This window comes from Rhineura floridana, chromosome 4 (assembly GCF_030035675.1).
Source record: "Rhineura floridana isolate rRhiFlo1 chromosome 4, rRhiFlo1.hap2, whole genome shotgun sequence".
In the NCBI taxonomy this organism is placed as follows: domain Eukaryota; kingdom Metazoa; phylum Chordata; class Lepidosauria; order Squamata; family Rhineuridae; genus Rhineura; species Rhineura floridana.
The window spans coordinates 44,782,702-44,806,191 of record NC_084483.1 but is presented as its reverse complement, the minus strand read 5'-3'; the positions used below and the strand labels follow the sequence as shown (position 1 = coordinate 44,806,191).

Here is a 23,490-nt window from a genome sequence, read left to right as displayed (position 1 = left end):
TGGAACATATGGGGTAAGACCATGTAGCAGATTGGAAGCCAGCTTAGTTCTTTTAACAGTGTGTCATTTGTGGGTGGTAGTCTGTTCCCATCACTGGTCTTAGCTGCAGCATTCTGCATTAGCTGAAGCTTCTGGACCACACCTAAAGGTAGCCCCAACTGGACGGTTCATTTCAGCAGAAGATGGTTCATATGCATTTCTTTTGCACCCATGCAGTAACTCTTCCTACAGAAATGAATGGAGTTGTCCATGCAACTGGCTGCAGTGCCCGCCTAACCTATTAGACTATTAAGGCTGCAATTCTATACAAGTTTACCTGGTAGAAGGTCCCACTGAACTCAATGGGGCTTACATCTGATTAGGCATGAATAGGACAACATTGTCAATAAGCTAGCCAGAACCATAATCTCCATTTTCAGACACTTGTGTATGTATCAGCAACATTAACATCTATGCAGCTGTTGGTTCATGTACTTTACAGCTCAAGAAATGTATTTAAGATTTGGGATACAATCTATGTTCATGTAAATGTCTATACTTGATGAATTATGTGATACTATTTAGGACATTTTTGTTCATATTACAGGCTGCTGGTATCTTATTCGGTAGCTAAGGCTACTGGAATATTTTAGTAAAAGAGTGATATTTACCGTATACGTTAGTTATAAAAGACATGTCAGGGGCTGTCCCTGATATCTATCGTAATTTACCCCAAAGAGCCCTCATCTATATGTAAAGTGATTAACAAAGTAAGAGCTTATGAGCTTTCTCCGTCTCTGTCCTTAGAAACCGTGCGTCCAGTATTTCGAGGCAGTCTGCCACCTCAAATGTCAACAATAAGTTAATGATAACTGGGAACGAAGCCGGAAGCTGCTAAGTTAGCACAGTTGATTTTTGTTGCATCACTGGAGAGATGGTTAGAATGATACCTCACCAGAACACACTAGGAGTTGTATCGTCTCAAAGCCATCTTCAAGGAAGGCAATTGCCAGATAACAGAGGGTAATAAATATACGAGGAACTCAATGCCATTCACCAGGTCTTCCAGACTGGTCAGAGGTATGCCAGCGCTTGCTGCTGGGGGCTGAGGGCTGACTCATGCATTGGGTGAGGCTGTATTCATTTCTTTCCTGAGCTTTTAAGATACTAGATTAGGGAATAACAGTCAAAAACATAAATAAGGCACTGACTGATAGCATCTGTATATTGCAATGTCATATGAATAATTCTGATATTGGCTAAGGCTCACTATATGCACTAATTGTAGGAATGTTTAAGAAATAAATATTACAAAGATAATCCGCTGTAGAACTCCCATGTCTTTTTCCTGATATTTCCCAAGTCCCAAGATGCATTGGGAGAGATTTCCTACCGTTAGCCTCCCTATCCAGACTATTGCTGTCAGCAGCCGTGCACACCTAGGTACGCACAATGGCAGACAAATAAGGAATCTGAATACCCATCGGGCAAAGGGGACAATGCGAGAACCCTCAATCCTACACATTCAGAGGAAAGAGGCTGTCTCAATGGTTTCAGACACTTCTCCTTATACTTTGACTTTTTGTTTTTTGTGCTTCTGTTTAGTAGTCACAGAAGAGGTACACAAACAGGAGTTCATCTATTTTTCAGAACACATGTGGCTTTAAAATAAAGAAAATAGATCAACAAGGATTGTTGTTATATTTCAGGGACTTCCAGTTCCAAAATCAACTTAATGCTGAGCGAAAACCACTTCTTCCCCACCCCCAAAAAAGACTGGTGCCCGATACAGAGACAGCAAATTGGGGCAGGGGTCATTCTGATGATTTTTTCCATGGGGGGAACAGGGAGCTTACTGGGGAAATGATGGTAGTGGAAGCATTTCTTCTTTTTGGACATAGTTTTAACAGTACCACAAGTGACAGCCATGCACCAGCCACCTTTTTTCTTCACAATCCCTCCCTGGAATGTTGCTATGTCCTGAGACATTCTGGAGGCATTGTGGAAGAGAGTGGCCCCTGCTGATGACCAATGTGGATTGCCATCTCCCCACCTCCCCAAACTACATTACCCAGGTGGAAAGTGTGGATCATTTTTCCCCCCTCACACAATGCCCTTAGAATTTTCATCCATCGTTTCTGGGGTGGAAATGGCAGCTCCTAGACTACCAAAACCAAAACTTAAAGTAAGCTAAAGAAGGAAAAAACACAACTGCTGCTGCTATTGCTTTCTCTGGAATGCCTACAGCCTTTGAAAACAATATAGATTTTCTTCCACCCTCTAGACAGATTTTTGTTTTCCATTTTTCCCCTTCATCCACCCCCAACCCCTCAATTCTTGCAAAAAAAGTTCCATTCATATATTTCACTCAGTGCTATCACACATCCTTTGTTAAAACTGTTTAGTATACGATTCATATAACCTGGCAAAGTTCCAGTACTTGACCATCTTAGATATCATTATAAAAGCACTCCACATTATATTCTGGTTTCTTTTATAAATAGCAGGTCAAAAATCAGTTTGGCCCATTTGTTTATTAATTGAGAAAACACAAGTGGAAGGAAACTGCAACCAAATGTTGCAGTGTACAGGGCCATCAAATTGTAGAGTTGGAAGAAACATCAAAGATGATCAGTCCAATCTTCTGCCAATGCAGGGAATCCACTATTACAGTATCCCCGATGGGTGGCAACCCATCTTCTGCTTAAAACCCTGTAACGAAGGACAGCCCACCACCTTTCTTAGATATTCATTCTGTTCCACTGTCAAACACCTGGTATCATCAGGAAGTTCTTCGTGATGTTTAGTAAAAATCCTTTTCCTTGTAATCTGAGTTCAGGTCCTATCCTCTGGAGCAACAGAAAGAAAATTTGCTCCATCATGTGACAACCCTCCAAATATTTGAAGATGGTTAACATATTGTCTCTCACACATCTATTCTCCCAATAAACATATTGGGCTTAAATGACATAAAACATACCCACCTTATTCAGCCTTTCTCCATAGGACTAGGTTTCCAGGTCCCTCACCGTCGTCGTCACGCTCATCTGGACATATTCCAGTTTGTCAATACCCTACTTTGAACTGCAGTGCCCAGATATGGTGAGGTCTGGCCAAAGCATAATAGAATGGTACTACTATTTCTCACAATCTGGAGACAACCTAGAATTGCATGATCCTTTTTAGCTACTGCATCACACTGCTGACTCATGTTTTGATTGTAGTCTACTAAAACTCCAAGCCAGACATCACTCATCTTGTGTTTGTGCAGCTGATCCTGCCTACATTAATGCAGAACTTTACATTTGTCACTGCTGAAGTTCATTTTGTTAGTTTTAGCTTAGTTTTCCATCCCATCAAGATAATCTTGAATCCTGTTTCTGCCTCCTATGGTGTTAGTTACCCCAACCAGTTTGGTGTCACCTGCAAATATGAGTTAGCATCTCCTCCACTCCTTCATTCAAATCATTTATAAAGATGTTAAACAACACTGGGCTCAGACTCTAACATAACGGCTGCATGAGCCTTGCAGTGTGATTGGGGCTCACAGAGAACAACTTTTTTTTGTTCCCATCCACCTGAAATCTTCCACCACCGTGCTATATAAGAGGTCTCAGGTTCTCGGCTGGTCTCTCTCTGTTTTCTGTTCCCCCATCCCATTCAGCTGATACTTTAAACATTGTGGCTCATCTTTCTTCAACCATATGCTGAATTGCTGGTCTCACTCCGTCTTCTGGGTTTTCCACCATGAAGTTCACTTGGCTGAGACAGAGACTTACCATACCATAACTCCTGGACTAAGACTATGAAGATAGGCAGCAACAACAATATCCCCACCTTCTATTTATTTAGCCACATTATATTACCTTCTTCATCTCATAGACTAAAGGCAGAAAATATTTGCAAAGTAAGAGAATATAAAAACCTTTGTGGAAGCCTCCACCACACCACCAGGGTTAGAAGATGTGTGTCTTCCTCGGCTGTGTGTCCATCTCCAGTTCATACAAAGCCTTATTTAATTAATTCATTAATTGCATCTATATCGCACCTTTCATCATAGAAACCAAGGCAGCATACATGTGCTTCTCCCATCCCAGCACAGACCAGGCTGAGACCTGTTTAGCTTCAGCAAGGTGGATGGCCTCACATGCCTTCAGACCATACCCCGGGCCTTATAACATGATATATTGGGAAATTGAAAGGCAGTTGCACAGTGTCTAGGATGACCGTGTATCAGTTGTCTGTTTGAAGAGATTTCCAGGCCAAGTATGGCTTAAAAATAAAGAACCATAAGAATGAAGAGCAGGGCCCTTGAAGTTACCATTAACATTTAGAGTTCCGGTGGAAGATGGCATCGCCTATGGACGTGCTTTCAAACACCCTCTGGTTACTGCCAAGTTTTGCCTTCAGCGGGTAAGCTTCACCTTTGTTTTAGGCAGCGAATTCAAACGATAAACAATCTACAGAGGCTGGAAATACCTCTGAAGGACAGTGGAGGAAATTTGCTGCCAGCTCATGTACGGAAAACAGATCTCAGAGAGACGCCAGAGCCTCTTCCCTTCCCCCACTGTGATAAGGAGCCAAGTACAGAGACAAGAAGAGCTGATATACCTCCCCCACTTGAACAAACGGGTTTTTGCTAACTAAATAGTAAACCGGCTGGTGCTGTAAGCTTGGAAGATTTACGAGCGGAGACAATCCTATCCCGGACGAAGCACCAAGGCAGGAATGTAGAGACTTTAACTCTAAATATAACACTGAGCTCCTAATGTCTAGCAGTTTGACTGTCTCCATTCTTGTACATTTCAAGATTTATAACTCTCTTGTTTGCCCTCTATTCTATTGCCACCGAGTTCTTACTCTTTCGCTACCTGACTGACCCGCTGAACTCATGGTGTTTACCAGGAAAAGATATAGAGAGTTGGGAATTACGCCCTGTACTACTGAGGCTCCTTTAAATGTGGGGGATTATCAGACTAAAATTACCCAGTTCTTTTCACTCCCCGAGGGAGACCTTGATACAGAGACAAAAAAGGCGCCGACAACTATACTATCTCCCCCAAATGTCAACTTAGACTGGTCCTTGGACCTTAATTACAATCTTGTTGACCTAAAGGAGGACCCTGCTTTGACGGATTTAGCCACGGAATTGGCAGCGGCTGGTTTTTCTACTCCCCGGCAACTCGGAAATGAGCTCAATTTGAAGGATCGCTTGGGCAGCCGACCTAATGAACTGACAACTTGCAGTGGACTCCAGCAGCCACTTACAGACCCTTCTGACCTCCCACCTAAACCCCCAAGCACCAAAATACCTCTCGAGGGATGGCTTCTCTCGCTATCGGAAGACCTTGTCTGTGTAAAATCTTTTCTTATGGAGTGCAACAGTCTCCTGACTACCCTGGTGGGATTTTTCCAAAAGCCCACTGGGGATGTGGCTGCCAGCTATAGTCAGCGTAATGCAGGCTCTCAAACCATGCCTAATCCATTCCCCAAAATGATGCCCACCAAAACTCAATCCAGTCATCTAACAACTAGCAAGACAGCGAGTAGCCGATGTGGAAATATTGCTAAGAAAAGTAAAAACGTTAAAAACTCTAAACCTCCTCGCTACAAGATGAGGTTCAACCGGTTGTTTCGGCTACTGGATGGGCCACAGGCACGGAGGCCTATCCTAAATCCCACCAAGAGAACCAGGCAGAGGGAAATCGCCAGCGCCCCTTCGCCATTTCTTCAGGATACAAGTACTTCCCCTACACCCTTTTCTTCACCGCAACCAGCCCAAGAGCCATTCCAAGTCATGACAGCGCAAGCCTCAGGAGCTCCACCCCCCGGTAAGAAGCCTCCCTCGCAGGGCCATAACACAGCTGCCAGGGGGCGGAAAGACAATACTTAGTCCTGGAACTTAGTCCTGAATCGGTGCAAGCTGGTATTGACAAACTATCCTCAGGGTTTGCGTCACAATTTAAGCGCAAACTCCATCTCCTAGACATTGTGAATCCAGTCCTCCTGAGTCAGCTTCGTTCGTCGGACATTGTCTCTGTCAAATATCTGTATTACAATGACAGAAATGCGTGGGCAGTGGTCACCTTTGGGGACCCGAGCTTTTCTAGCATGATCTATTCCTGCAGAGACCATCTTGTATCAAGCGGGATTACGGTTCATAGACTATTTGAGAGCACGATGCCTCCTTGGCCTTTAAGGTTTCCATACCCCCAGGAATGTGAGCAGGGCTTTGTGCCCTTTGTATTGCCTGTCCAGGCAGACGGGGCCACTGCCCCTGGGCTAGGGTCCCCTCCTCATTAACATTTAGACAGCAGACTGAGCAGGCACACAGGTCACCTGGTTACAGTCTTCTCCACTAGGTTTTATTTATTATTATTATTATTATTATATTTTATTATTTTATTTTATTTTATTTTTTAATTATTTTTATTAATAAGAATAAGAATAGCAGCAGCAGCAGCATTTGTATACTGCCCCATAGCCAAAGCTCTCTGGGCGGTTTAAAACAATTAAAAACAAATATACAAATATACAAATTTAAAACACTTAAAAAAAACAATTTAAAAACACAATGTTGAGATGTATTCTATGTCTACTTAAATCATAGTGTATTATTTCATAATTTGTACAGGGTTGCCATAAGTCAGAATCGACTTGAGGGCATATAAGAAAACCTATACCTATAATTAAGCATATGCACATTTTATGCAAATCTATGCCCACTTTTGTCCTCTTTTTGGTAATGCATTTCCTCTTATGGGGTGATGCACAAGTGGCCTCTCTACCACTATGTAGGTTGTGAGTGGCAAAAAGAATAACGAAAAGAGAGATGATGCCATTAGGCACAGACTGTGTTGTATGGTAAAAAAAAAATCAGAAGCTTACCTTAGTTGTAGTATTTATGACAACCATGTGTTGTATACAGCTAAGTCACACTCAGAGTAGACCCATTATAATCAATGTACTTAAGGCAGCAATATTCATTGATTTCTGTAGGCCTACTCCGAGCAGGATTCAACATGAACTGGCAAAAAGGAGAAGGTACTACACAACAAATGCTAAAAATGCAAAAAAAAGCGTGCAAATAGCCAAAATACAATGCAAATCACAGCAGACAGTAAATAACACTACAGATAATGCATTATTGCTCACTGCTTGTGGTTATTGTAACATTATCATAGTGTTTTATTCCATTGCTTTTGGCTTTGGTAGCGTATTTTACTTTTGTTGTGAACTGTACTGTATTTAGGCTACTTGTAACATTTGTCTGCATTGCATCATTGTGATTACAGTATTACACTGTTGCACACCACCCCAATCTCTGAGCGGTGAGAGATCTCCAAGGGTCCCTGCACTTGCCCAGGGTTTGGTTTCCTTGGAAAGAAGATCAGCGGAGACTGTGGTGTCTTTTAGGAAATATGGTGTTTATATACACACATTCCAACCTGAGCTTAAGATGGAGGGGTTTAAAGCATTAGCAGTCCAATAGGTCTTGCTGTTCCATTGGGCATACAGGAGGCATCCTAAAGCCATAGCAAAGGAAGCCAGCCTCTCTGCCTGTCTCCAGTTCCCAGCCTATCCTCAGACTCATCTAAAAAACACAAGCCTCTCTTTTGGCCCCAGGAGTTTCTTCCAGAGTTTCAATAACAATAGGATCTCCCAGGCCCATTCATCAGTTAATGGGCACTTGATAGACCCATTAGCCAACCTGGCCATTCTACTACACTAACAAAAGGGACTCATCTGACCAGCAGAGCAGGTTTCTCAGATGCAGAGCCCTCCTCCAGGTGCAGGGTTCCAAATCAGTGTCTGGAAGGAAACTCATAGAAATCATCTATCTCAGCCCCCAAACCCATAACACTACCCCCTTCCCTGACAAAGGTCTATCCCAGACCTGCAAACAAACAGCAGAATAACAACTTTTCCTATAAAGAAATAACAGATACGGGTTAATAAGACATTGAAATATACATCATCAAAAGCATAGTCCTAGCACAGTCACATTTCCACCCAACACAAGTACAAAAACAGTTCATTCCTTTACAGCAAGTTTTCAGTTAGTTACTCTCTTTTTAGGCTTCCTCTCCTTTCTTGGAGCTCCCAGTCACAGTTCTGTATCCAAACGGCATACCCAGTCCTCATACTTGGTAGTGGCCAAGATTGTGAGTTCCTGACATGTTTAAACCAGATTACAGCCTCAGTACTGGAGCTCCTTTGTCCTGCCTTGTGCCACTACAGCACAGCAGCCCTCAAAAACAACAACATTTTTCCTTTGCTCTCCCAAACAGTTGCACACACACAACATATAACAGGCATAGCATAGTAAATCTTAAACATTAAGACCTTACTGCAAAAACCTATCAGCATAATTCCTAAAAAATCATTAAACAGCTCATATCCCCACAAGCATGCAAAAAGCACAAATCAAAAGCATTTCAAAAGGTAAAGGTGTCCCCGCACTTGTAGTGTGAGTCGTTTCCGACTCTTAGGGTGACATCTTGCGATGTTTACTAGGCAGGCCGTATATATGGGGTGGGATTGCCAGTTCCTTCCCCAGCCTTTCTTTACCCCCCAGCATATGCCGGGTACTCATTTTACCGGCCACGGATGGATGGAAGGCTGAGTGGACCTCGACCCCTTTTACCGGAGATTCGACTTTCTCCTTCCGTTGGAATCGAACTCTGGCCGTGAGCAGAGCTCCGGCTGCGTTACCGCCACTTACCACTCTGCACCACGGAGGATCTTAGCATTTCAAAAGGCAATACTAAAAACATCTGGGAGAATTCCTGCAGCAAATCAGTACACAGTCCCATAAGCACAACCCCCAAACCCAACCTATGCAGTTGGCCATATGGCCCTTTGTCTTGGGGCTTCACGGAGTACCCAGTCCAAGTTGATCCCTCCTGCTGCCTGCAGGATCTTGGGACACATCTCCAGAGATACATTTGTTTTCTCATCAGCACACAGGAGACTGTAGCCATCTTCCTCCCACTCTCTGCCCTGGGAAAAGTCTTTAAGCCAGGCCACTTCATTTCCTGCCCCAAACTCCAAATCAAAGTCCTACCACAAGTCTTTATCTAGGGGCATCTTCTTCAGGACTAGCTGGCCTAGCCAACCCAGCTTGACAGAAAGAAATGTTCCTCTGTGCTCTCCCTTGCAACCTCCAGTCTAAATCATGGGCCCAAAAGCAGGCAGGCAACCCTCCCAGTGTCTCTTCCCCTCCAAACTCACAGGACCCTGGATATCTCTCACTACTAGAATTTGCTCAGAGACTGCACCCATCATAGGAGCTGGATCCCAACTTATAAGGCCATTATGGGGCACCCAAGGAGCAAAGTCACTTGGGGATTTTACCTCGCCTATCTCTCCTGGCACTGGGAGCTCTTCTTGGACTTGCAGTCCCACTTCAGGCTTCTCCTCCTGCACTTTTTCTTGCACAGCCATTTCTCCAGGCACTGGGGGTTTCTCTTGCACACACACCTCCAACTTTTCCTCCTACACTTTCACAGCTGGCACACACAGAGTGAAGAAATCTATCAACAGCTGCTCTTCTCCAGCCTGTAGCTCACCTTTCTCCAAGGCCCTTTCTTACCCCTGCACTATTTCTTCAACAGCAGGCTTACCTACAGCGGAGAAGTCTAAGAGCAGCATCTTTTCTCCAGCCTACTTTCTTCCAAAGCATCTTCCTTTTTATTTTCCAGATGAAGACCAAACAAGAGATGGATTGATTCCATAAAGGAAGCCACAGACCTGAATTTACAAGATTTATACTATTGGATGTCACTGATTCATAGGGTTGCCATAAGTCGTAATTGACTTGAAGGCACATAACAACAACAAATACTAGGTAGTGACTCCTTTTTTGTGGTAGTTGGATTCAACCCTTATATCAATTAATAGTGGGTATTCAGTTAACTTACAGTGATGTTTATGACCCAATTCAGGCTGCCAGAAAAGTGAATAGCTATTCTTCAGTAAATATTATCACTCTACCTAGTTTAATTAGTACAGAAATCTGTTGGCTAGTATCAAATAAGCAAGCACTCAGCTAATGTAACTTAAAATGAGTGTAATTTGCATTGATTTTTATCTACCATTAGGTAAAACCTGCACAATGCTGCTGTAATTACTGAATGGTCCCATAGTTCTTTCCTTCCTCCCCTGATGAAGTCTCTTCCAAAATGATGGATTTGTGGTAATCTGCTGTGCATTGCAGGTGTGGTCTTACCAAAGCTTACACATTTTTCTCTGATTAAAGTGAAGTTAGAGGTGTGATGGCAAGTGAATTAGAAACCTAATCCAAAAGCAAAGAAGATAATAGGAGCTTTTCATCTGACTTTCAAGGTTCATTAAAGTACAGTTTATCAATTGCAACAGTTCTCCTAATCACCTTATTCTCATTTGTTCCTAAGTAGCTCTATCAGTACTGATTGGTCAGTTTTCGGTGGAGAATTTCAGGTCCTTGAATGTTATCTTCTTCCTTAAGAAGCCAGTTTTTATAAGTTCTTAGGACTTCTTATCCTTGTTACATGAAACCCAAACTTTTTTTTTCTTCAAAGAAAAATCTGTTTCAATGATATTACATTGTGATCGGGAATGCCATCTGGAATATATTTCATTTTGTAAATACCATTGACAATATCTCCCTGACATCATTGATGATGATCAATACAATTCCATGCCTACTTGCAGGGATAGAGGGGTTTAAGCAGAGTTTCCAACTGCACAAATTCCCTGTCAGACACAGCATACTAAAAAAAAAAGTGAACAAAAAGTGCGGTTTGCTCCTTGCTTACACCCTGTATCAGTAGCAGTTTCACCATAGGAGTTAGTAGTTCATATCTACTACACAGCAATGATTAATGTATGAATCTGTCTTCGTTCAGTAACTAACAAGTGCAGAAAAAAAAGGTCTATTTTAAGGGTATTTGCAAGAATGCATCAAAGCATTACCTACCCAAAGATGAAGATGAAGAACAGGAGCTTCTGGCCAAAATGGAAGGCGTTTAATATAGTTTGGGCAGTTTGTTTTAAGTATAGAGACTGAGCACATTCTACCATTTTTTAACTTGTACACATGCTGTCCCTGGTATTTTCTGGCATTTAATTGCTTAATAAATACATATGCTTAAAGTATCTAATCCTCCCATTTTTTCAAACTGCACATTATCAGCATTCCAACTGCACAATTTTTTCTAACTCCACATGTTGTGTCCAACTGCACACTAAAAAAAACCCCTCTCGCCTACTTGATATTGTGACCTTAACACCAGCACTCTGCTCACAAACAGAAGACTCTCATGCAAGGTGATAATAGCTAGTCTTAAAGTAAAGGCTGGAGAAGCCCCGTCCCCTTCAGCTTTCCGCCTGAAACCCTATAGTGCAATTGCCAGTCAGTGTAGACCAAAGATAGTGACATGAATTAAAGTATATTTGCTGTATATTTTCCTCCTTCCTATGTATATTAATGCCTGAACACCTCTATGTACTTATATATTCATGCCATTTATTATTGATACTGCTATTGGAATATTTCTATATGCTTCTGCACTGCTGTGCATTTACTATAAATATTATTCTATCACTATATTCACATTTATAATTGTATCTTGAAAAAAATGCTCTGAAATGCTCTTAATATTGACAATGTCAGAAACACAGTGCTTGAGATAAAGTCAGGAATGTTTATAACTTTCTCCATCTTGTCTGTAAAACAAAGCACAGTGTTGGTTGCACTGATTTTTGTACTACAGAACCAGCTAGTTACCCAAGGCCACCAATGACAGAGTGGTCTATGTTATGATAACATGTAGAGGATGTGTGGGTATGAATGAATTTCTCTTTCAATGGTTTATGGCTGAAACTGGTGGCTTGGAGGCACTGAAAGTTATCAAGATGATGACCATTGGGGTGTCTGTAATACATCAAACATAAACAAAGGTAATTCTAATTCTAATGTAAGTCTGAGCACCCTAAAAGAGATCCCTTGATAGGCATCAAGCTGGTATGAGAAAGAGGAGATGCAGTCCTAACACAGATGTGCCAAGAGCCTGACATCACTACAAGTGCCAGGTGACTGACTGATGGATGAGATTCCGGGGCTCAGTGATGATATCAAAAGAACATCAACATTATCTGACTATAAAGACACCCAGTGTCACCAGAAGGTTGAGAAGTTTTCTGCCACAGCCTACCACCCAAGCCTCCTGTGAGCGCACTACCTGCCTCTCCAAGCCTCTTCTCCCTCACTACAGTAACTGTCTGCCCCTCAGTTACTTACGTGATTGTGTGTGAGTATGAAAGATCAGCATATTTAATTTTGCATTTTACCATTTCTGCAATGGGTGACTCACAAGAGCACCTCTGGTTGTGTCAACTGGACATTTTTCAATAAATGTTTTAAAACCTTTTATGTAAGTGTGGTCATAGAATCATAGAATAGTAGAGTTGGAAGGGGCCTACAAGGCCATCAAGTCCAACCCCCTGCTCAATGCAGAAATCCAAATCAAAGCATTCCTGACAGATGGCTGTCCAGCTGCCTCTTGGTCCCAACACTCTTTCTGCTTGTTCCCTCTATCTCCTGGCTTGATCACCTAGGAGAAGCTTTGGGTTCATTGGTAAGATCTAATTCCCTGACACTATGTGTCATGGTAGTCTTTGGGCTTCCAGATGTATAGCCCCAGCCAGTATGGCCAATAGTCAGGGATAATGAGTGCTGAGTCCAACAACATCTAGAGGCCCACAAGCCTACCCCTAGTGCAAACAATACTGAACTAAATTATTTGGTTTCAGGCGAGTCACTATATTCCTTTCTCCATCTTGCCTGTATTGAGCTTGGGTTTATTAGCCCCATAAACAATCCCCTGCTCTCTCATCTCTTTGTTTATTATGGTGCAAAAATGGATAGCACTGAGGAGATAAATTGAATGACTTGGTAATGACAATAGAAAGAATTTAACAAGAGCAACAATTTTGAAGTTGTTTTCTCTTTCAAATGCAGGGAAGTCAACTTCCTTTGGGGCAATGACATGTACATATGCAGACAAATCCACAGAAGTGTACTCAGCGGCATCACTAGCAGGAGTGCGGGGGGGTGCGGACCTCTGGCGCGCACCCTCCCAGGTGCATGGACAGGGTGGTGGTGTTGCGTGTGCGTACGCGTGTGTGCACACACACACTCACCACGCGCTCCAGGCTGGTGGTGGAAGGCCCATCCCACCTTCACCGCCAGCGAGCGGGTGCCTGCTGTCGGTCTCGCCCGCCCGCCTCCAAGGAGGAGTTGGCTGCGCCGACCTGGAGTGCTTCTCGGCTCCTTTGCCGGCCAACAGCGTGGGGCGGGGCGGCTCTGGGTGTCACCCCCCTCAGGGTGTCACCCGGGTGCAGTCCACACCCTCCACACCCCGGTAGTGACACCCCTGAGTGTGCTGCACTCCGCCTTACAAAACAGGTTCACAGATGCCGACTGGTGGGGAATCAGGCACCCATGAATGCACCCCCAGCTAGATGAAGAATCACATGAGAACACTGCTGTGGGAGCACCATTCCTGACCTCATTCAGAAGAGGGCTGCTGCAGGAATGTAGCCCAGTGTTCAAACTGTGAGGGGAAAGGCAAGAGATCCTTAATAAAATCCACACGCCCTGCCTTCCTCTAATTTTAAGTTCCCCTCCCCTAGGTTAAAAAAAACCTCCAGTAGCTAAGAATGTCAGCCCAAAAGATAAAGGTGCTGATAGGGCCAATGCTACCATTAGGCAGAATGACATGGCTACCTCAGGTGGTGGACAGCCAGACAGAAAAGTAAGGGAGCAGCAACAAAGTGTTTGATAAGAGAACTGAGTGTATTATATGGCCTGCCCTGCACAACCTAATGCTAGCCTGCTGCCTTCAGGTGTGGTAGAAGACACTGTCCTGTTGTCACTATTGCAGGAAGATTCAGTTGCCTTTCTAGTTGGCCTCTGTATTTGGGGTCTTGTCTCTAATCAGAGGCAGCAAAATTCTTGGGCTGACCATCATGCAATTCAAGCATCACAGCCCTGGGCAGCAATGGCACCAATTCTGCAGATGGAAGACCAGCCTTGCTTGCTGTCCTTACTCCCATGGAACATGTGATTGGGGCCAGAGCTTGGAAAAGTTACTTTTTTAAAACTACAACTCCCATCAGCCCAAGCCAGCATGGCCACTGGATTGGGCTGATGGGAGTTGTAGTTCAAAAAAAGTAACTTTTCCAAGCTCTGATTGGGGCTATCCACTATGATCTGAATGGATCCATGCACCAGCAGCACAGTGCTTTGTGAGTGTTCAGTTGCATCTGAGTCATTGTTCTTTGCACCTTTACCACACATGGCCTGAAGTAGACATATTTATTTTACTAGCCTCCTTCCTCAAGAGTAAAAAGCAGATTCCTGGGAATGAGCAACAAGTTGGAAAGGGAGGAAAGAGAAAATGTAGAGGGATAATAAGCAGAGAAAGGATGGTGCAAAGTGAGGGTGATAAAAAGATAAAACTGAAGTGTGCACTCAAGGTGGAAATGAGCTTAATAAGAGATTAAATTTGGATTTATGGAGGCTAATAAAGGAGGAAGTAAGATTGTTAATACAGGGTTATTAAAGTGCTTACATCCAACTGTAAGATTCTTAGCAAAGAAATAAGAAATCTCAACTCAAACTGTAGCATAGCTTGCAAAAGTTACTTTTTTGAACTACAACTCCCATCAGCCCTAGGCAACATGGCCACTGGATTAGGCTGATGGGAGCTGTAGTTCAAAAAAGTAACTTTTCCAAGCTCTGAACCTAACTGGCAGTTTGCTGGGAGATAACTATAAAAATGTATTAATACCAAGAGATTATAAATTGTTTTAGAAGGGGCAAGCAATCTAATGATCCCTTGGCAATTAAGACACAGTGAAAGGGCACTTTAAGAATGAACTAAGAGGGCCTGAACTGGCTGATTCCTCCTTGGGATTCTTCTGGAATTCAAGAAGAGTTGGCAGGCCAGCTTTGTGAAAGACAGAGGAGGATCTGGGACTCTCTAGCCAGCATTCTTTTCTGCTGCGTAGCTACAGATCAAGGGCCAGGTTTTGCCAAGCAAAAAGAGAGGGTGCGACAATCCATTTGACCATCCTGCCCATGGTCTCAGAGTTACTTAAATACGTGGATTTTGATAGTATGGCCCAAGTACTTCAGCTTGTCATATCAATCATACTGCAGACATTTATGATAATAGGGTCTTCAATTTCTGCCATTTCTAGCCTTCCCACTATAGAGTAGAACAGAACAGAAAAAATCCAGAAAAATTACTATCTTAGCTGCTCACTACTATAGGGATGAATTATCCTTATCATTTTAGGGAGGTTCACTTGAAGCTCCATTACAGGAGCTTCAAGGACACATGGAGGGTGGACACATGGAGGGAAAGCAGTGACTGACCTTCCAATCACCCCCCCCAAATTGCAATCTCCACTAGCCCCACCACTGGTACCAATGCCCCCCAGCTGACCACACACTCAGCACCAGTGTGAAGGGGGTCTACACACATACATATGTATACAAGTAGGCCCTTTCATACTGATGTCAGGCAGCCACCAGGAAGCATGGCCAGCATACTTGTTAGTGTGGAAGAGGACATGGCTACTGAGTATATTCCTGTCACCCTCACATGTTCATTCACTGAACACTCCTTTCTCATTTTTCAGGCTCATCGGTGGTCTCAGAGAAAGAAAGAAAGAAAGAAAGAAAGAAAGAAAGAAAGAAAGAAAGAAAGAAAGAAAGAAAGAAAGAAAGAAAGAAAGAAAGAAAGAAAGAAAGAAAGAAAACACTATCTTAGAATTCACAAAGCTTTCCTACCTGACATTTTTTACTATAGGTTATCAGGCAGGTCACTTTTTACAGATCTATTCCAGCTCTCTTTCTTTTTACTTTGAGTTGTAAGATAGAAAAAACTGGCCTTGTATTTACCTGTTAACAGTGACCTGATTATCTCTATATTTCAGTTCTAGGCTGCATTCCCCATGTTCTCCCTCTTACCCAGCTTAGCACAATTGGCTTCACATGTGACAGCAGGTGCCCAGTGCAACAGCCTCCATGTGGGGGATCTCCATGTGGATCAGGTCACAGAGAATCCCTTCCCACAATCTGTGTGATAACGGGCCACACTATGCGTAGCATGTCATGTGGAACAGCTACTGTGGATAGCAATTTCCAACCTTTATGCCACTGTTGTTTTAGGACTCCCGCTCCTAACGTTCTTATCCTCCTTCCTACTTAACCTCAAGGAAGTTTAAATGAACATATAACATTCATGGGGTATATTTTACACAATTGTACAGGGAATTGCATGATCTCTCTCCTCCCTTTCCGTCAAGATATGGACTTGGCCAGAAGAATGCTCATATGCTAATCCACATGGAGGTTCAATCTGTCGATGGCTGATAACCATGACAGCTGTGTGAAACCTCTACATTTGAGGCACTATGTCTCTATCAGTTGCTTGGAAGCAATAATAGGAGAGACATGTTGCCTTCATGCCCTGATTGTGAGCTTTCCATTAGTATCTGGTTAGCCACTGTGTAAAACTGCTGGAGTAGATGGACATTTAGTCTGATCCAGCAGGGCTCTTCTTATGTTCTTACATAAGCCACTTTCAATGTAGCTGCTACTTTACAGTGAAGAGGAAACATCAACCTTCTTGTCATAGTTCTTTATGTACAAGGGATTTTACTCCTTTTCTCTATAGGGCCTTTTCAGTTGTGGCTCCCCATTTATGGAATGGTTTCCCCAGTGAGGTCCACCTGACACCTTCACTGACATCTTTTCAGTGCCATGCTTGCTTCTACTGTAGGTCAGATATGGGAACTTGTGGCAGTCCAGATGCTGTTGGACTACAACTGCCATCATCCCTGACCTTTGGCAATGCTGGCTGAGGCTAATGGGAGTTGGAGTCCAACAACATCTGAAAGGTCACAGATGTTGCCCACTCTTGCAGTAGATACTGCCATGGGAAGTACTAATACTACTACAGGGTCACACATGTCTAATTTTAGGAGTTCAGGAGTAAGATGAGCCCTCCAGCAGGAAAAGTAGTCCCTGTCCAGTGTCACTGCACATTTCTCTGAAGCGGCACCCACAGATGGGGTAGACCCCATTCATTTGAACTGAAAGAACTGAGTCACATATGCATTCCTCTGCTTCAACAGATCAGGTACCATCACTTAAGTGAATTCTTATTGGTCCTGGTATTCCACACCTGTAAGCAATCTCTAAATCAAGAACTGTGTCTGTAACTGCCAATCAAGTCAATGTTTTGCACATAAATAAACACAAGAGACATTAAAAATAAGACCAGGTGTTCCCTAATGGTGCTTCATTTAAAGAACTGCTTTTGAAAGTCAGTTTTTGATGAAAGACAAATAAATACAAAAATAGAAACACATTCCCAGACTCAATAAAATCAAACTGGATCAAGCACTTAAAAGGACAGACAAATTAGAATCATTAAAGAAGAGCTGCTTATAAACGCAAACAGGCAATTTGCCACCTGCAAAAGCAACTACAAAGAATCTGGAAGACTGCAAAAGACTGCATTTGCTTGCAGTGATGTTCATGCATATATACTTCCTCAGTCTTAAAAAAAAGTGAATAGAATCCACATGCAGGAAATGTTTGGCTTAAAGCTAGGAAATATATGATGAATATCAGTTAAGGCCAGGATAAAATCTGAAACACACGTTTCCTATATCAATTTATTGAGGAGGCTTTAGAACAGATTTATAAAGGAAATGCACTCTGTTAAACCTGCTTGTATCCTTTGAGTGCATTTCTGATGCTCAAACTACATATGATTGGAACAAACTCATTCACTGAAACCTGAATCTGTCCCAATCACATATAAAGCAGGAGGTCTGATGGTTCCAGTTCGAGTGTGTAGGCAAGGAGAGCTGACCTGTCCCTGTGTGTACCATTTACTTCCTCATAGCCTCTCCCCAGCCACTTTTCTCTCAGCAGGGCTCTCTCCCAATACTGAAGTCCAGATGATGGGAAAGTGACATTAGAAGAGATGGTGAGTAGGTAAGCTGTAGGCAGAACTGAGCCTTGGGCCCTACCTTTCCTCTCTCCTCTCCTCCCTCCCTTTTTCTACTGCTGTTGTGTCTTGTTTGATTGTAAGTCTGAAAGCAGGGACTGTGTTAATCTTTTTTATTGATTTTTATTTACAAGCTGTTCTGGGCTCTTTTCCAGCTCAAGATCAGGGTATCAATGCTTTGAATTATTAATAATAATTATAATAATAGTTTGAGCCTGGGAAAGAACACTTAAGTGAAATGGAATGCATTACTTGCATAGGCAGTGAGAAATTCTACTGGGGGCAGGATAGACAAACATGCATTTGTGACATTACATTCCTCATGACAGTTATACTGAATAATTGTCTGTCATGCGAGGCATCAACGTTTTTTATGCAGTACCTTTTACATGACTAACCCTATATAGGGAAGGAACAGGATTGTGCCCACTGGCCCTCTGTCCTCACCACTGCCAGCTTTTGGATACTGGAGGTCCTATTTGGACAGGTTTCCTACACTTATATGTTTCAATGTGGATACACTCTCTGTGTGTGATCCATAGTGTAGGGAAATCAAGCGTATAGATCCTACACTCAGAGCCTACATGCTCTGACCAATTTGCTTAGGACTCTGTGCTGATAACTTGGGTGTTAGGTGTGGCAAGGAGGCACAGCTAGAGAACAGATTCCAATTCCTCACCACCAGCAACTAGGGATGGAAAGATCCATCAATTCCAGTTCTTTCCAGTTCTCATTTTTTCAAACTTAATTCAGTTCTTCACATTTCTGCAGTAATTTGCAGGGTTTTTTTGTTTTTTTTTAAATCTTCATGAAAATTTTCCAGCATTTTGGTGCCAATTTCTCCCACTAAACTCATTTTTGTAGGCAGTTTTGGCTAATGTACCCATTTTTGAAAGCAATTTCTCGTCAAATAATGAATTTTTGCATGTTATTTTCACTCATATTCATTTTTATGCACACTTTCCCCTAATATGTGCATTTCTGCAAACATTAGTTGGTTGGCGAACTGCATTGCAAAATTCAAGTAAGTGTGAATTTTGACAGATGGTGTGTTTAGGTTCTCATATTGTTTCAGAGATTGCAAATTTGACAAACATGACTTGAAATGCGAACTGAACCGAAATTTTTGCCCATCCTTATCACCAGCCGTTTGTGCTTTGTATGACAATCTCTCCACAGGTTTGTGTAAAAATCTTAGTAGAGATATCAAGATGTTTTATAATGCAATAGTGTATTGTAATATATAACTTGCACAAGATTGCTGGTGGATTGAGCAACAATCCCCCTCCTCCCAATAATCTCCTACTCCATTTACAGGCAGTGAACTGAACTGGCCATTTCAGTGATTTGTAAGGGAACAAAATTCTTAGAAGGTTTAGGGTGAGTTTACCAACTGTTTTTGACCTGCCATCATAGCCAGCAGTGCCAAAACAACCTGGCAATTGCCTTTTTTTAATCCAGAGTGCTCTGGAACATAGCATCGTTCTTGGAGGGGGGAATTGCAGTCACCAGTGGACATCGTGTGGAAGGGTGCTCCACACACACCCAGTGGTAGCCACCACAGACAGTAGTGTGTGTGGCCAAGTGCTGTAGTATAGAATGTTTCTGCTTTTATCATGAGCAATGGAACTAAACAGAGACGCTCAGGGTTGCAGAAGGAAACCCTTTGGGAAAAGGACAGGAAGCCTTGGGCAGGGTCTCAAGGAGGCACCACCCTTGTTTTGGAGCTTGCTGAAGGCAGGCTTATAAGAGCAGAGGAAAAGGACATACCAGAGATTCCCCCCCCCCCTCTAACCAGGAACATGATGGAAACTTAACTGACAAAATGTAAAGAAATGATGCAGGGATGCATGGATCAAGATCTGTGGACTTCCACAAAAATTATTGGCTGTATTACTAATGGGCAAATTGAGTCTGAGATGGGTGAAGCTCGTTTACCTCACTAGAATGGTCCCAAACCAGTAATGTACAAAATGCCTGTGACCTTGGCAGTTGACATAGACTTGATCATAACAATGTTTTGTAAAAGTGACACTGCAGATCTGTATCCTTTAACCAGATTGTGTTGTCGTTTTTTATACTCCACTGGAAGCTCAGTTCTGAAACTGCTTATTTTAATATATATCTCATAAATCAAAGGCTCATATTCAATGAAAGCAACAGAACGCAAAAGGGGGGAAAGCTTTATACGTTATCATAGATATAAATTTTGAATGATAAAAGTGATTTGCCACCAAGCCTTTAATCAAAGGTGTCTTCATACTAGCAAAGGCATAATTTGATTTTGATTTCAATACACGGTACTCCAGTGGCAGGTACCTGACATGTTACAATCCAGATTTGATCTCTGAGGCAATTAAGAGGATATTGTTTTATGAGAGAAATGGGAATTGTTCTCTACTCCATGAGAAATGAGACAGACAAAACACCAACAGGTAGTTTAATGAAGAAACAACTTTTATTAGGATTCAGAATCAATGAATATTTTTTTCAGTGCAAATTCAATTTCTCCAATGAACATATTACTTTTTTCTGCTACAGAGGAAGGTTGTCAGCAGTGACATACCTTACACCTTCTTCTGTTGTTCATTTGGAACCAGCAAAAAGGATATACTATGGTTATTGTGCTCATACCTAAGATGGGGGTGGTGCTTCGATGCACAACTATAATGGTCACCAAACTGTACCTTAAGCCAGATCTGGGGAATCTGTGTGGCGCTGCAGGTGATGTTGGACTACACCTCCCATTATCCCCTGACTGTTGGCAATACTGGCTAGGGCAGATAGGGATTAGAATCCAACAACATCTGCAGGGCTACAGGTTCCCCACCACTGCCTTAAGCAAACTGTCAATGGGAATTTGGAGGAATGACATCAATGGAATCTTGAGAGAAGCAAAAAGAGTTGCAATAAGCCTAGATAAATATCAGAGAAGGGGTTGGATTCCACTGTTCCATAATTTCATGCCCAAGACTCAGAAAATGCTGAGGTAAGATGAACACATATTAGGCATGAGAAAAGCCTACCAGAACTCTATCACTTCAAATGCCTCAAGGCCTAGTCCAGGGGTGAGGAACTTGTGACCCTCCAACTGCTGTTGAAGTCCAACTTCCATCAGCCCCAGCCAGCATGGCCAATGGTCGGGGATGATGGGAGACAGAGTCCAACAACATTTGGAGGGCCACAGATTTCCCACTCCTGGCCTAGTCTCTTTGTTGTTGCTGTTGTTGTTATGTGCCTTGAAGTCGACTACAACTTATGGCGACCCTATGAATCAGCAACCTCCAAGAGCATCTGTCATGAACCACCCTGTTCAGATCTTGTAAGTTCAGGTCTGTGGCTTCCTTTATGGAATCAATCCATCTCTTGTTTGGTCTTCCTCCTTTTCTACTCCCTTCTGTTTTTCCCAGCATTATTGTATTTTCTACTGAATCATGTCTTCTCATGATGTGTCTGAAGTATGATAACCTCAGTTTCATCATTTTAGCTTCTAGTGATGGTTCTGGTTTAATTTGTTCTAACACCCAATTATTTGTCTTTTTAAACTTTGTGTAAAGCCTAAACTGGAACTGCTGGAGACTGATCAACTGGTACACATAAAACACTGACAGGATTCTTTAACACTACAGTTACTATAGGTTGTTAGTACAGTAGGGCCCCGCTTTACAGCGTTCCGTTTTCCGGCGTCCCGCTGATGCGGCAGCTTTCAATTAGGGGAAATTCCCCATTTTAAAGCCAATTTTGCGCTTTTGCGGCATTTTGTGGCATTTTCGCGCGATGCAATCCATTATAGTCAATGGGTTCCGCTTTACGGCAATTTCTGCTTTATGGCGGGGGCCTGGTCCCTAACCCGCCATATAAGCGGGGCCCTACTGTAATATTGTACACTGTGTGGGTGTCTGCTGCCACTCACCAGCCCTGGACATGTCATTAAAGAAAATCTCCATGCACAGTTGATAAGATCAGGATGCTCCTGCTCAAAATAAACAGCTAAAGTGTTTTGAAGAAATTAAAAAGAGTTTCAATAAGACATTTCCTGTAAGGGATACTGATGTGACTTCTTCTAAGGGAAATTATAGTGACCCTGACTTTGGTAATGTCATCTCTTGTCTTTATTCTTCAGCGTTAATTGCCATATTTGGCAAACATCTGACAAATATCTTTCCCACTTTCTGTGGGAGTGCATTTGCCTCCACCCCTCTCTGCTTCAAAGGAGACTCAGGTGGTTCAGACCCAAAGAGAGGAGGGAGGTCACATGAGCCCTAGGGTCAATCAGGATGGGGCAAGGGAGCATAGTTTATATGCCAACTCTGCCCCCACTCTCCCTCTTCTGCATTTTGTTGGTCCTACCCTCCCACCCTTTCAGTATGGGTTTTGCTAGTCTCTGCTTAGGGGCTGAGTATGAATTTGTGGGATGGAGATTCATAGTTAGAATCCCCCCCCCCATTTTGCCTACTCCATACTGCAGGGTTTAATTCATTTGGCTTTGGAGCGGTGTGGTTCTTGCCTTTTGGAGTTGAGTTCAGGAAGGTGAGGAGGCTGGGGTGGTTATCATGAGCTCTACTGGGGCATTATGGGGTTAGGGACACCCTTTGGCGATCTCCCAGTGCTTTATGCCTGGGTGGCACCTGGGGGTGCCCTTGGGTCCTAGCTTGTGCATCAGGGCCCAGAAGTGCAGGATGGGTGCCCACCCACCTAACAAGGAGGGAGGTGTTTCCTCCCCATCCTGGGCTGGGGGACCACTGCCTTTGGCTGCTGACATGCCCAGGGGACTGAGGGGGGAGTGTTTCCCCATCAGATGTAGTTATAACCTCACCTGCCCAAAGAATTTGAATTTGGTTGATTTGGTTTACAGATTCTCCACAATTTTTGCTGCATTTTAATAAATATAACATCTTTCCAATCTTGGTGTCTTGAGTCTTCTGTGGGGGTGTGGAGGCAAAGCCACTACTGCAAGAAATATCAGACATTAACTGGGATGCATAGAACTATCAGGCGATGATTGATAATGCTACTCTTCATTATCATCCCAAATGCCAAACTTGAAGACGTAGGCCAGCCTTCTCCAATCTGGTGCCCCCCAGATGTTTTGGATTACAAATGCCATCAGCCTCAGCCAGCATGACTAATGGCCAGGGATGGTGGATGTTGTAATTTTGTGTCAAAAAGCTTAGTCTCAAGGTGCTATCAAACACAACTCCCAAATTGTTAGTAGCAGAAGCACATGTCTTCCCACCCATTATACCACAGGAAGCGAACATAAAGTCCCATTGGACTTGGCTGTAAAACTGATCTCTCTAATCTCCTAGTTGGTTATCCAGCTGGAACTTCTTGCATTATCCAAACACATTCTTCAAAATCTTAGGACAAATAGCAGTGCTTCTCTGATGTTCTTTCTCTGCTTCCCAACTCTATATTACTTTGTCTCAGGTTC

At 42.9% G+C, this 23,490-nt stretch overlaps 1 long non-coding RNA gene across 1 annotated transcript; it reads left to right on the top strand.

The window, feature by feature from the left end:
* Window positions 1–902: 902 nt before the first annotated feature.
* On the top strand, window positions 903–23,107 carry LOC133383033 (uncharacterized). The gene is made up of 3 exons (XR_009762152.1): window positions 903–1,059; window positions 11,976–12,272; window positions 15,673–23,107. It is a non-coding gene; the product is annotated as an uncharacterized LOC133383033 (long non-coding RNA).
* The last annotated feature ends 383 nt before the right edge of the window (window positions 23,108–23,490 follow it).